This window comes from Gymnoscopelus microlampas (assembly GCF_963454915.1).
Source record: "Gymnoscopelus microlampas genome assembly, chromosome: 7".
Lineage (NCBI taxonomy): Eukaryota > Metazoa > Chordata > Actinopteri > Myctophiformes > Myctophidae > Gymnoscopelus > Gymnoscopelus microlampas.
Window position 1 is genome coordinate 10250912 of NC_139944.1, and position 15143 is coordinate 10266054.

The 15143-nt window shown below is 42.4% G+C and overlaps 1 protein-coding gene across 2 annotated transcripts in view; it reads left to right on the forward strand.

The window, feature by feature from the left end:
* mtss1 (MTSS I-BAR domain containing 1) overlaps window positions 1-15143 on the forward strand; it is a 656873-nt gene that overhangs the window by 62038 nt on the left and 579692 nt on the right. The gene's annotated exons all lie outside the window — the stretch shown is intronic.

The window sequence follows — 15143 nt, forward strand, 5'->3', positions numbered from 1 at the left end:
TGGAACTTTATGTATATTTTGATGCCAATACTTTTGTACTTTTACTCAATTAACATTTTGAACACAGGCCTTTTGCTTGTAGCAGAGTATTTTTATGTTGTGGTATTGCTACTTTTACTTAAGTAAAATATCTGAGTACTTCTTCCACCACTGAGTATGATCAAGGGTGTTAATTTACGAAGAAAAAAAACACAATAAGTATATACTGTATATTATATATACGGAGAGAAGAGGTTTCTGCCCGACAGCAACAATAGGCCTTTACAATTGATCCAACAGGCCCTGGGACAGTTTGTACCAGTGGTAGAAGAAGTAGGCCTGCTCAGATCTCCTTCTCAAACAGTGGGTGAAATGTGTTTTAGTGCGAGCTCCATCGTTTCTGTTGTTTCTAGACAGAAGAAAGGGGGCAGACAATAATAATACATACATAATACAATACATACAAAAATCTACATATTTACACACACTACAGTTTATCCATCCTTGGGGCGCTCGGGTGGCGCAGTGGTAAAGTGCCTGGGTTGTGGGTTTCGAATCCGTCGAGGTTTATCCAGCTTTGTCGAGCGTCTTTGCGAACACAATTGGCCCGTGTTCGGGGGAGGGGAGGGAAGCCGGGCGGGGAGGGTGACAATACTCACTGCACCAAAATTGAGTAAATTGAGGCTGTATAGGAAGTGACAGTTCATATGAATGGCCTGTAGTCTCGCTGTTTTACCCCTGCTGGTGTCAGAAAGAAGTAGGCACCATTCAAGCAGATGGGTTTTTGCCAAACTATACACTTTTATTACCTGAATAAACATTGTTATAAATACTATATGCTTCCAGTCGCTAGCTGAAAGTCTTCTTTCAATCACCATGATATGCGTCCCATTTATTTTAAAATTCATGATAAAGTAGGGTATGCTAGGAGGGGCGTGGCTACCTTGTGACAAGCTACTGTACATAACCAATAGCATTCATTCCCCACCCCCGCTCTGGTCCCCACCAATGGCATTAATTAATTTCCGTTTTCTTATTTGCATATTTGGACCAGGTTTTTGAAATCGATGAAAAACAGGCTTCATTTAAAGTATGTAGAGTCTATGGGTGTCACTTTGTCCATTTCTTTTTTTTACAGTCTACGCACTGCAAGCAATCCCACAGGCTGGAGCGGCACCTGTCAGCGGGGAGTGTTGGCCGGGAGGAGTAGGACGAAGGCTCTACGTCCTCCCGGTGGATGCTCCCCGGTGACAGGTGAGTCAGTAGGATATAACAGCGCACAAATGTGTGTGGGGAGGAATTAATTGGCATAACGAACCACACATTCCACAAAAAAGTCACTTTCAGTGGTATAATCCACAGGTAGGTCCATGAGGAAAAGCAAAACTCCGAGGCCAGCCTGATGACAGGCGGTGGTCAGGCCTTGTTCAACAGTCTGATGGTAGCCAGATGGAAGCTGTTCATAAACCTGGTGGTCTAGTCCTTGATGCTACGGTGGGCCTCCTTGTCTGGCCGTGGTCGTACAAGTATCAATACCACAATGTAGAAATACTCTGTCCACTAGTATTCAAAAATGTACTTAAAAAGTGCAAAAGCATATGGCATCAAAATATACTTAAAGTACCAAACGTAAATTCATTATGCTAATGTTAATGTTTTTCTTCTTCAAAAGTAAAAAATTACATTGTTTTTGAAAACGGCAGATCTTACAAGCTCACAGCGCGTTGCGATCTGCTATTTTCTGATAGACAAAAACTAAAGTTTTCAAATAATTGTTGTGGAGTAAAAAGTACAAGGTCCTTTCCAAGGCATTGTACAATCTCTGATGGGTCTATAAATATGATATAATTGATCCAACTGGACTGTTTGTACCATTTGTAAGACTTCTGAAGTCCGAAGAGAGTACACATTTCGTGGAAGTCATGTCCCTTCAGAACACAATTTAACTGCATGAACCCAAGCATCCCAACTCTGGGCATGTCATGAACGGTGCATTTTAAATGGTGCATTTTATATAGCAGTGGTTCTCCAAGTGGGGTCCGGGGACCTTCAGTGGTCCTCGAGGGGGTTCCAGGGTGTCCTCAGCTCTATGATTCATAGTTGAGAACCTTATGGCTCTGTAGCTCTGAGAGTGTACAAATGCTCCATTTGTACACTCTAAGTGTTATAGTGGTCAGTGGCATAATATGCATACCAAAATTAGGGTCCTTGAAATTCAAATGTTTGAGATTAAATAACTGTTATATATCACCTTTCTCCAAAGCGCACAGTGTGTGAGGGGACCGATAGAGCCCTGGAGGACCCCAGTCAGCCAAGTATGGGCCTGGGGTCTTCAATGTTTTTCAGGCCAAGGACCCCATAGCTGAGAGAGAGATGAAGCAGGGACCCCCACTACATATTGTATAAAATTGTGTTGCAGATTCAACTTTATCATAGATTTCATAGATAGCTTCATAGGCTTGTTTAAGCATGATTATCAATCAGTGTTTAATGTTTTTTGTTTGTTTACACATTCTGTTTTCTATTCATATGTCGAATTCATGTTAATGTGTGTTTTCAGACATTAAACAAAACCTCAATACTTGGAAGACTTGACGAGCTGGAATCGAACCCCAGCCTCCCTCTCGGCAAACCGACACACAACCTGCTGTGCCAATAGAGCTGAGCTCCTTTGGCAGAGCTGATGTGGCCGACTCTTGTCTGGGGCACTATATTTAGCTCTTATATCCGGTGGTGTAAAGTAACTAAGTATATTTACTGTACTTAAGTACAATGTTTAGGTATTTTTTACTTTACTGGAGTATTTCCAATTTACAGTACTTACTTCTACATTTTGGCCATTTGAAAATAGCAGATCTACAAGCTCACAATGCGTTGCGATGCGACGCATTGTGAGCTTGTAGATCTGCTATTTTCAAAATATTTTAATACATTTTAGACATATGATAACTTGTGAAACGGGACATTCTGCGTAATGAGTACTTTCTACTTTTGGTACTTTAAGTATAGATTTTGATATCAATACTTTTGTACTTTTTTTTATTCCAGACTTTTACTTATAACAGAGTATTTCTACACTGCAGTATTGATACTTTTAATCAAGTATTTTTTTTTTTACATTTTCCACCACTGCTTATTTCCCTCTAAACCAAACCTCTTTGCCGAAAATAGCAAATCTACAAGTTCAAAACGCGTTTGCTATTTTCGGTGAATGTTCCCCCCCCCAGAATAGGGATGTTAGGTTTCAAGTGATTAACATCAAAATCCTATCACACAAAGATTTGGCGCCCCCCCCCCCCCCTGTAGTAACCTTGAGGACCCCCTGTTGAAGAAGACCCCTGGTTGAAGTGTTTAGCCTGTAGGGTTGATTTTCCATCAGAATATTCCAACACTATGTGGGATGTGATGTTCACACATGGATGTCATTGTACTGCAGTCTTTGAGTCTTCATCAGCCTCCTATAGGGAGGAAATGTACAGACACAGAGGAAGACATGTCCTCTCCAGATGCTCCTGTCACATCTTTACTAAAAGGGATAGTTCACCCACCCAAATTACTTTTTTTCTATCGATTACTCACCCCATGGAGCCTTGAATTCGAAGAGATTTTTTTGTTTTTAGCTTTGAGTCGCCTACCGGAGACTCCACCGCTCATCAATTATTGGCTTAGGAATGTGACAAAATCTTGATAGAAAATAAGTACTTTTTTGGGTGAACTATCCGTTTAAGTAAAAGTAGCAATACCACAATGTAGAAATACACAGTTACAAGTGAAAGTCCTGTATTCAAACATTGGCATCAAAATGTGTCAAAATTTGCCGATTTTTTGCAGATCACAACGAGCCCCAATGTGACATGTTTTGAGCTTGTAAATCTGTTATTATATTATAGCTGTAAAGTAAAAAAAAAAAAAGAAAGAAGTTTAAAATAATTGTAGTGGAGTGAAAAGTACAATATTTGTGTCTGGGATGTAGTGGAGTAGAAAGTAATGGAAACATTAAAGTAAAAGTACCTCAACATTGTACTAATATACATCTCTTGAGTACATGTATTTTGTTTCTTTCCACCACTGGATAGGAGGATGATAGCTCTCTTAGGACATGACCGGCATCCATACAGTGTGTCAGTAGCTAGTGCCTTGCTCCGAAGCATTTTTCTATGAATGTGCGTGTGTGTGTGCGTGCGTGCGTGTGTGTGTGCGTGCGTGCGTGCGTGCGTGCGTGCATGCGTGCGTGCGTGCGTGCGTGCATGCGTGCGTGCGTGCATGTGTGTGTGCCGTGCGTGTGTGTGCGTGCGCCCCGTGCGTGAGTGCATGCATGTGTGTATGTGTTTAAAAGTTAAATCCTAGGAACACGCTCCTGGAAATCTCCCCAAGTTTTTTTCCTCCCCCAAACAACATTCCAGTGAGCCATGTGTGTACAGTCTGCCACGTAGTATACACTACTACTGTAGTCTCTCTGATGGAGAGAGAGAGAGAGAGAGAGAGAGAGAGAGAGAGAGAGAGAGAGAGAGAGAGAGAGAGAGAGAGAGAGAGAGAGAGAGAGAGACACACACACACACACACACACACACACACACACACACACACACACACACACACACACACACACACACACACACACACACACACACACACACACATACACACACACACACAGAGAGAGACAGAGAGAGACAGACAGACAGACAGACAGACAGAGAGTTTAGTGAAAGAGGGGGAATAAGGAAAGAGAGAGTACTGTAGGAAAGACAGTGAGTAGGGTAAAACAGAGAGAGAATAGAGAATAAAGGGAAAGAGGGAACAAATGAAATGCTTCATATGAGGCCGTCTGCAGTAGCATGGAGGAACACATATCATTTCATTCTATATAATATAATAGAATGAGTCTATATAATCTAATGCTGCATTCACACTGGCAGATATACTTAAGCTACAGACTATCATTAGTTTTCAATGGAAGCCGCAGCGACATGAAGATACAAAGCTAACAGGCTACCATTCATTTTCGATGTGTTGAACGCGAAGATACAAAGTGACGGCCAACGTTTTGTAGCTGCTCTAAAATGTACAAAGCTACAATACAAGTTCACCTGGCTTCAACTGCAGCTACAAAGCCTACACAACCATCAAGTGTTGTTTAACCATTTCCACGCACCTTCTCTCTTCACTAGTGTGTCCGCCCCTGTGACTGGGAAGCCGGGGGTTCGATCCCCGGGCCGGGTCATACCAAAACTCTAAACATGGGACCCAATGCCTCCCTGCTTGGCACTCAGAGTCAGCATCAAGGGTTGGATAGGCTCTATATGCACAGCAGCCATATTGGAAAGAAATTGCAACCTCTTCCTTACTTCCTTCACAGGTGTTACCAATGATTCTAATGGAGGCTCTGTTCCATTTGTAGCGCAGTGGTTCTCAAAGCTTTTAATTTCAAGGACCCCCATAAGTCTGAGAGTGTACAAATGGAACCCAATGGAACCAAATGGACCCTTACCCTAACCCTAACCCTACACTCTCAGAGTTACACACCCCTAAGGGACCATTTGGAACCCCTTCAAGGAACCTTGAGGTTACCTGGTCCACACCTTGAGACCCACTGGTGTATCAGAGTGTTTCCAGGTAATTAATAGCCAACATGCACAATATCAGCGCCCTGCTTCTGTTTGACCAGAATATGGAACACAACCTTAATTAGTATCATTGGTAACACCTGTGAAGGAAGTAAGAGGAGGCCCAATTTCTTTCCAGTATGGCTGCTGTGCATAGAGCCTATTGGGGGTCTATAAGTCCCTGTGACATACTAGCGTCATGTCCAGGGGGTGTACTTGTACATCCTGCTGCCTCACGCTACAGAAACAGGAGATAGGCTCCTGACCTATGGGCCACATGGCACGCCAAGGCTTACTTACTTTTACTCTCTCTTCACACAATTCCTGCTTGTAATGAGGGGAAACTTATCATTTCCGTCAGCCAATTCCGTTTTCGTTTTAACCCCAGGCTTTATATTTTTACTTTATACTTTTCTTGCTCGTTGGATGCGAGCGAGAAATTGTTTTAGACAGGAAAACGGGCTCCAAGTTCAGTTGTTACTCAAGGCTGTTTTACTAAGAATAGAGGGTTCAAGTGGTGTGTGTGTGTGTGTGTGTATGTGTACAGTATGTGTATGTGTATGTGTATGTGTGTGTGTGTGTGTGTGTGTGTGTGTGTGTGTGTGTGTGTGTGTGTGTGTGTGTGTGTGTGCGTGCGCGTGTGTGTGTGTGTGTGTGCGTGCGTGTGCGTGTGCGTGTGCGTGTGTGTGTGTGTGCGTGTGTGCATGTGTCTCTGGATTCAAACTCATGACTATTGTGATGTTCCAGGCAGGCATCATTCTGAGCTAAATCTGTTGTTTCCGGACCTGGGGCCCCTTTGGCAGGGCAGCAGAGATAACAGGGCCTTGTCTGTTAGGAGGTATGCATGTTCAAACAAAATCATAACGTGGTTTCATCCGCTCTCTGCCTGTATGTTCTCAATGTGATACTTTTCAAACAGATTTCTTTTCTTCATCAACATTTTTCAACAATGTAAAAGAAATAATTATGTAGTAAGTGGTTAGCATATCGCCGCTGTTGGGCAGAAACCTTGTATCTCCATATTTCAACTTTGCATGTTCTTTCACAAACGAATGCCCTATTTCATCATACAAGAGTGTCACACAAAAGCTGATCTACAAGCTCACGCACGCGTTGTGAGCTTGTATAGATCTGCTATTCTTGCAGATCTGCTATTCTCACTATTTTAAAATGGTTTTAAAATCATAATTGAAAAATGGAATCGTTTTGGACATATAAAGGTTTCCAACCGACAGCAACGATATCTGAAGGAGAAAAAAAGGGAGAAAAGAACAAGTGTCTGTGTGTATGCGCACACGCACGCACGAGCATTTGTCTGATGTAAGAATGCGGGCTCCGAGAGAAAAAGGGGGGAACCACTGGCTATAGTGGAGCGGTTGTGTGTGTGTCTCTCTCTAGATTCGAACTCGTGACTCCTGGCATTCTAAGCTGTCATTCTACACAGTGAGCTAAACCTCGCTGCTGGCCAGCCAGCAGCAAACTTTAAATAGACAGAGAGAGTGGGATTTCAGCCAGTGACCGAAGGCAAGGCGCTGCTCAGCTCCGTATATAGCCTGCATATAGTAGCTACTACTATGACATAGTAGGACCTTTTATTCTCAGCCTTCTAGGGAACATGACAGCCATATATCTCACTGTATATCGGGGTTGGAAAACCTTGTTGGCCTGTGTCCAGAGCCGCTACTTTCCAGGAAATGGGGGGTAAAAAAGAACCAGTGTTCCAATGGATCTAAATGTGGTTATTATTTAGTCACAAGCTCTTGCTAATGCTTTTCGTTGGTTCAATATTTAGACGCACTTTCAACTTTCAAATTTCTTTTACAAAAATAGCGAAAATTCTCGTTGACGTCGCATTCCGACACGTTGTGAGCTGTGTGAGTTGCGCGCTTGTGTGTAAAAGTAGGGCATTGGTTTGGGGACCCCCAGGGGTCCTTGGGGGGAGGGGGGGGGGGGCTACCAGGGGGTCCCCAGCGTGATTAGTTAATATAGCATCACAATAATTTAAATAAAACAATAAAATAATAAAACCCTATTTTATACGTTGGCTATTCAAAAAGTAGCACCAAATGCCGCTCTATGAGCTTGTACATCTGCTATTTTTTGAAGGTTTGAAATACGGAGATGCGAGGTTTCTGCCCGGCGACAAAGATGATATGGCAGCTAGTACTATGATGACATAGTAGGAAATGTTCTCTTCTCACGGTTCTCTGAACATGACATCTATAGTGACCCCCACACACCTCTGATATCTCCATGTATAGGTCTCTCAACAGCTGTTCAGCTGTCTGTCTGCCTGTCTGTCTGTCTGCCTGGGGGGGCTACTTGGCTACTTGGGCAATGGTCCTGGGGACGTCAAGGGCTGCAACTATGTATTGTTTTCCTTAGGAAGCATTCAGACTGGCTTTCACCATTTATTCTTCAAAATGTGTTCTTTTTTGTTTTTTAGCTATTTGTCGTATATGAATAACTATACAATATATTTTACATTTTTTAAAACATAATTATGCAACCCTGCAACCATTGGCCATTCCAAGCAGACCAGACTAGTGTGAACACGCCCACCCTGTCTCACTCTCACGCCCCCTCCCTCCCCCCAACCCCCCCACCCACCTCCCAGGACTCGTCAATCAATCAGCTGATAGTCTAACATGCCGAGGGTGCGATTCCCAGAACATGACCCACTGAACCCAGGAGAGGTCATCGTCCTGCCGCACCGTACCGCCTGCATGCTCCCGGATCACTTTCACTCTGTTTGTGCGTGTGTATGTGTGTATGTGCGTGTGTGCGTGTGTGCGTGTGTGCGTGTGTGCGTGTGTGCGTGTGTGTGTGTGTGCGTGTGTGTGTGCGCGTGTGTGTGTGCGTGTGTGTGTGTGTGTGTGTGTGTGTGTGCGTGTGTGTGTGTGTGTGCGTGTGCGTGTGTGTGTGAGAGAGAGACAGAGGAGAGACCACAGTCATGAGACTGGTCTATGGCATCTGAATCATCTCTCCTCCTCTCTCCCTCGCGCCTTTTATTCTCACCTCTCTCACTCTTTCTATTCTCAGTCTCTCCTTCTCTGTCTTTCTCTCTCTCTCTCTCTCTCTCTCTCTCTCTCACACACACACCCCAGGCCACTAGACAAGAAGTTATCTGTATCGACCTCTGTGTGTGTGTGTGTGTGTGTGTGTGTGTGTGTGTGTGTGTGTGTGTGTGTGTGTGTGTGTGTGTGTGTGTGTGTGTGTGTGTGTGTGCGTGCGCGTGTGTGTGCGTGCGTGTGTGTGTGTGCGTGTGTGTGCGTGTGCATGCGTGTGTGTGTGTGAGTGTGACCTGATATAATCAACCTTCTCACCGAAGTAGGCTCCAAAAACAGAGACAACGACATAAAGTGACATCAAAATGACCCCCAAAAACTGGAAGACCTCCGCTGACGGTGTCGAGTACCTCAGGACAAATGAAAGGTTGCAGACGCTTCGTAAAAATGTCCCATACTGTGATTGGTTGGGGAAGACGCACAAGGCTACATCCACTTCCTTGTTTACATGTTATGGCGATGGTGTTGTGTCGGGCGAGTCACAGACAGTAACCACTCCTACCTCAGTCAGCATCCATATTCCGGGGGGGGGGGAACATTAGCCAAAAATAGCAGATCAACAAGCTCACAAGCTACAAGTATGTACTGGCTATTTTTGGTGAAGAGATTTGGGGTCGGGGAAAAAAAAAGAGTCCAAGACAAGTACAAAGTCGACTGATCAATTAAAATCTCTGCAATATGATTATTGAGCGTTTTTCCCCCCTTGCGATTCATTGAATCTAACATAGTTAAAATGGAGTTTGAAGTTACAGTGGGTTTCTATAGGAAGGGGGCATATATGATAAAATGAATATCAAATATCTTAATACTGAATCAAGCAACATAAAAAAAACATGTTTGAAAGTGAAATATCCCTTTGATGCACAAAAGAATGTTGAGAGGCACGCAGTTGACACTTGTCGCTCAGAGCACGACTTGCCCTTCAGCACAGTAGAAAAAAACACTTAGCAGTAGATTGTGAGAGAAGGTTGTCCTGGTTGTCCTGTTCTCGTGCCACTTCCTTTCAGCTGACCCTGAGACGTGTTCTCTCGGCTCTGAGGGTTTCAGATACCCAAGGAGTTGCAGGGGACACGGGCGAGAGGGCAGAGGCGGTCAAAGACAACGCCTGACTAGTCTCGTGAGCCAGACTGTTGCCTCCCACAATTGTCAAACGCTTCCGTCATCACACAGTCTGGAGCAACGGAAGCTCTGATAAATGATCAGAGGATGAAGCGGATGTGAAGCCTCCTCCTCGCTTCTGTTTCGTCTTTAGTCGCGAAAATGTATCCTAATATAAATCATCTAAGCATATATAGCTTGCTGCTTAGCAGAAATGTAAATTTAAAAAAAAAATGTAAATATATTTTAAGATATATTTTCGTCAATGGAAATGACGAACAGATGACGGCTTCCTGTCTCGGAGGTGTAGTTCCAGTCTCTATATAGAATTCGGAGATTGTGGAATAGTTGTCTGGCTTCAGATGCCGATCCTGATTTCTGAGAGTGCAAGACCACCGATAGTTGATGTTTTTGACCGATATGTTACTCTACAATAAATGCACAAAATCTTTTTACATATGCATGTCTGTCCGTCTGTACGTCCACACATTTCGAGAACCACAGTTTACAGCGGTTTACAGGTGTAAAGAAGAGGGTGAAATTCACAGAGGTAGAAAGTCAGAGAGAAAAGAAAGGATAGAAAAGGATAGAAGAAAGGCTAGAAACAGGTCTACACTGTAGTGGTGGTACAGTGGACAGTGATGGAGAAGGTTACAAAGTGCTGGTCATGGACACAGAGAGACTCCCTGCAATGGTCCATGAACATGAAGTGAGTCTTGACATTGTTCATTTTTGTATGAAGATGAATAAACAATTATGTGTGTGTACAGTCATGTACTTGTAATACTTTAATTAGGTATCAAACTTGTACACATAGTGTGGGGGAAATACCGTGTGTGTGTGTGTGTGTGTGTGTGTGTGTGTGTGTGTGTGTGTGTGTGTGTGTGTGCGTGTGCGTGTGCGTGTGCGTGTGCGTGCGTGTGCGTGTGCGTGTGTGTGTGTGTGTGTTAGCTCACGCACAACCGTGCCCGAGCGTACGTGTGTGTGTGTGTGTGTGTGTCTGTGTGTGCTTGTTCACTACAGTTCCGGGCACATGAATGAAGTATCCATCAGGGGAAGTCCAAACACATTATATGCACGCCTTTGTCTTTGTGTTTCTTTGAGTGTGTAATTAGATCTCTGTTGATGATAACCAAGTTAACTGCTCCTTCCACCACTAACAGAGAGTACACATGCCAAATTTAGGAACTAACTAACTAAATAAATAAAGGTCGCAGCACAATTTACGGTACACTAATTTGACATAATAAGCCGTTATTACAAATAATGTGTTCCGGTAGCACTTTACAATAATGACCCGTTATAAAGCATTTATAAACGTTTATAAGTAGTTTGTAAACTATTAACAAATCATTAACAACCTGTTTGTTGACATTCGTAAATGATTACTAAAACCTTTATAACTACAGTTACAAATCATTTGTAAAGTATTAGTAAGTAGTGAACTATTCATGAATAAGCCATTTATATACATCTGTAAAAGATTATTAAATCATTTGTAACGACCCATTCTAAAGCATTTATAAACGTTTATAAGCAGTTTGTAGACTATTAACAAATCATTAACAACCTGTTTATTGACATTCGTAAATGATTACTAAAACCTTTATAACTACGGTTACAAATCATCTATAAAGGTATTAGTAACTATTCATGAATAAGCCATGTATAATACATCTGTAAATGATTATTAAATCATTTGTAACTGATGTTACATAATATATACAAGCTATTGGTAGCTTGTTCATGTTTAACATATGCTTTGTTAAACATTCCTAAAGTATCTATAAATCCTTAGTACATGTTATTATGTGCCCTATAGTAAAGTGAAGACAGTTCATCATTTACAACTGTCTGTTAATGTGTTTGTTCATGTTTAACATGCTTTGTAAAACATTCCTAAAATATCTATAAATCCTTTGTACATGTTATTATGTGCCCTACAGTAAAGTGAAGACAGTTCATCATTTATGACTGTCTGTTAATGTGGACTTTCTCCTTACCTGTTGCAAACTACCTGGCTTTCATGAATGCAGACACCAAACAATTACTAGAATTATCATTCATGTTAAGCAAATGATGCGTAAGACATTCGTAAAGAGTATGTAAACCATTTGTGGTGTTAGGGACCAAAAAAGTCACTACAAAGTACTACCAATCAACTCTAAATTGCCTGAAACGTACTCCTAACAGGTTTTTGGGGGGACGATTTTGGCCTCCACACTTAGTGATTATTTCGGATTTAACTTTCGTTTCGGTGGTGACCAACTTTCGTTTCGGTAGTTTGATTACAAAATGTAAGTTGTGTAAAAAATAATCTGACTATACTAAGTTGTTATTTGTTTGTTTAAGTCAGGCTATACTCTACTCAGAGTCATAAGTTTACAAAATGTACTAAAGTACAGTGAACGTCTGTGCGGTTTGTCTTCATCACTGAAAATAACGTACATGTAAACTGATGTCATGTGCAGTTGGGGTGAAGAAACACAACCATTTCACTCCTAATAATACCTATTTGATTTGACATCCTGACTTGCTGCTGTAGCTGAGGCTTGAACCTGTTACCTGCGGCTCACTAGTCAGTGACTATCCATTCACCTACAGCTGTTTCCTTGGAATCTGTGGTTCTGAAACGTTTTGTTGTCAACCCCCCAAATTGACATGTATTTGGGCAGTGGACCCCAATGTGAAAAGATGTAGTGTCAGGGCCCCCCATGAAAAAGATTTATATTTATGCTGTAACACATTTTTTTTTAAAGTTATTTGTCTTGTTTGTTGTTCAAGTCAAAGCATCAGGAAGGCTGTACTTGTCAGCCATCTGTTAGCTCAATGGGCTGAGACGCAGTATTTATGATCCAGAGGCCATGAGTTCAAATCCCATTGATGTCTTTCCTATGATTCTTTCCTTTGCAGACTGGCTTCCAGAAGATCAACTGAAAACTACCAGGAAGGCTATATTTGTCATCCAACTGTTAGCTCAATGGGTTGAGACGCAGTATACATGATCCAGAGGCCATGAGTTCAAATCCCATTGATGTCTTTCCTATGATTCTTTCCTTTGCAGACTGGCTTCCAGAAGATCAACTGAAAACTACCAGGAAGGCTGTACTTGTCAGCCATCTGTTAGCTCAATGGGTTGAGACGCAGTATACATGATCCAGAGGCCATGAGTTCAAATCCCATTGATGTCTTTCCTATGATTCTTTCCTTTGCAGACTGGCTTCCAGAAGATCAACTGAAAACTACCAGGAAGGCTGTACTTGTCAGCCATCTGTTAGCTCAATGGGTTGAGACGCAGTATTCATGATCCAGAGGCCATGAGTTCAAATCCCATTGATGTCTTTCCTATGATTATTTCCTTTGCAGACTGGCTTCCAGAAGATCAACTGAAAACTACCATGAAGGCTGTACTTGTCAGCCATCTGTTAGCTCAATGGGTTGAGACGCAGTATACATGATCCAGAGGCCATGAGTTCAAATCCCACTGGTGTCTTTACTGTGATGCTTTCCTTTGCAGACTAACTTCTAGAAAAACAGGTTAAAACCACCAGGAAACCTGTAACTCTCAGCCAACAGCTTAGCTCAACTGGTAGAGCGTATGTCCAATAACATGACTTGACTTGAGTGCTTAGCTCAACTGGTAGAGCATATGTCCAATAACATGACTTGACTTGAGTGGGTTCGATTCCCACTCGAGTCAAGTGTCCCCGGTAACTTGAGGCAACGGATAAATTGACTGATATCCTTAGTGATGCTTCCCTTTGCAGACTAACTTCTAGAAAACAAGTTAAAACCACCAGGAAACCTGTAACTCTCAGCCAACAGCATAGTTCGACTGGTAGAGCGTCTGTCCAATAACATGACTTGACTTGACTTGAGTGGGTTCGATTCCCACTCGAGTCAAGTGTTTTTCTAGAAGTTAGTCTGCAAAGGGAAGCATCACTAAGGATATCAGTCAATTTAACTGTTGCCTCAAGTTACCGGGGACACTTGACTCGAGTGGGAATCGAACCCACTCAAGTCAAGTCAAGTCATGTTATTGGACAGACGCTCTACCAGTTGAGCTAAGCTGTTGGCTGAGAGTTACAGGTTTCCTGGTGGTTTTAACTTGTTTTTCTAGAAGTTAGTCTGCAAAGGAAAGCATCATAGTAAAGACACCAGTGGGATTTGAACTCATGGCCTCTGGATCATGAATACTGCGTCTCAACCCATTGAGCTAACAGATGGCTGACAAGTACAGCCTTCCTGGTAGTTTTCAGTTGATCTTCTGGAAGCCAGTCTGCAAAGGAAAGACTCATAGGAAAGACATCAATGGGATTTGAACTCATGGCCTCTGGATCATGTATACTGCGTCTCAACCCATTGAGCTAACAGATGGCTGACAAGTACAGCCTTCCTGGTAGTTTTCAGTTGATCTTCTGGAAGCCAGTCTGCAAAGGAAAGAATCATAGGAAAGACATCAATGGGATTTGAACTCATGGCCTCTGGATCATGTATACTGCGTCTCAACCCATTGAGCTAACAGTTGGATGACAAATATAGCCTTCCTGGTAGTTTTCAGTTGATCTTCTGGAAGCCAGTCTGCAAAGGAAAGAATCATAGGAAAGACATCAATGGGATTTGAACTCATGGCCTCTGGATCATAAATACTGCGTCTCAACCCATTGAGCTAACAGATGGCTGACAAGTACAGCCTTCCTGGTGCTTTGACTTGAACAACAAACAAGACAAATAACTTTAAAAAAATGTGTTACAGCATAAATATAAATCTTTTTCATGGGGGGCCCTGACACTACATCTTTTCACATTGGGGTCCACTGCCCAAATACATTTGTCAATTTGGGGGGGTTGGGGGGGTTGACAACAAAACGTTTCAGAACCACAGATTCCAAGGAAACAGCTGTAGGTGAATGGATAGAGTCACTGACTAGTGAGCCGCAGGTAACAGGTTCAAGCCTCAGCTACAGCAGCAAGTCAGGATGTCAAATCAAATAGGTATTATTAGGAGTGAAATGGTTGTGTTTCTTCACCCCAACTGCACATGACATCAGTGTACATGTACGTTATCTTCAGTGATGAAGACAAACCGCACAGACGTTCACTGTACTTTAGTACATTTTGTAAACTTATGACTCTGAGTAGAGTATAGCCTGACTTAAACAAACAAATAACAACTTAGTATAGTCAGATTATTTTTTACACAACTTACATTTTGTAATCAAACTACCGAAACGAAAGTTGGTCACCACCGAAACGAAAGTTAAATCCGAAATAATCACTAAGTGTGGAGGCCAAAATCGTCCCCCCAAAAACCTGTTAGGAGTACGTTTCAGGCAATTTAAAGTTGATTGGTAGTGACTTTTTTTTGGTCCCTAACATTCATCGAGCTATG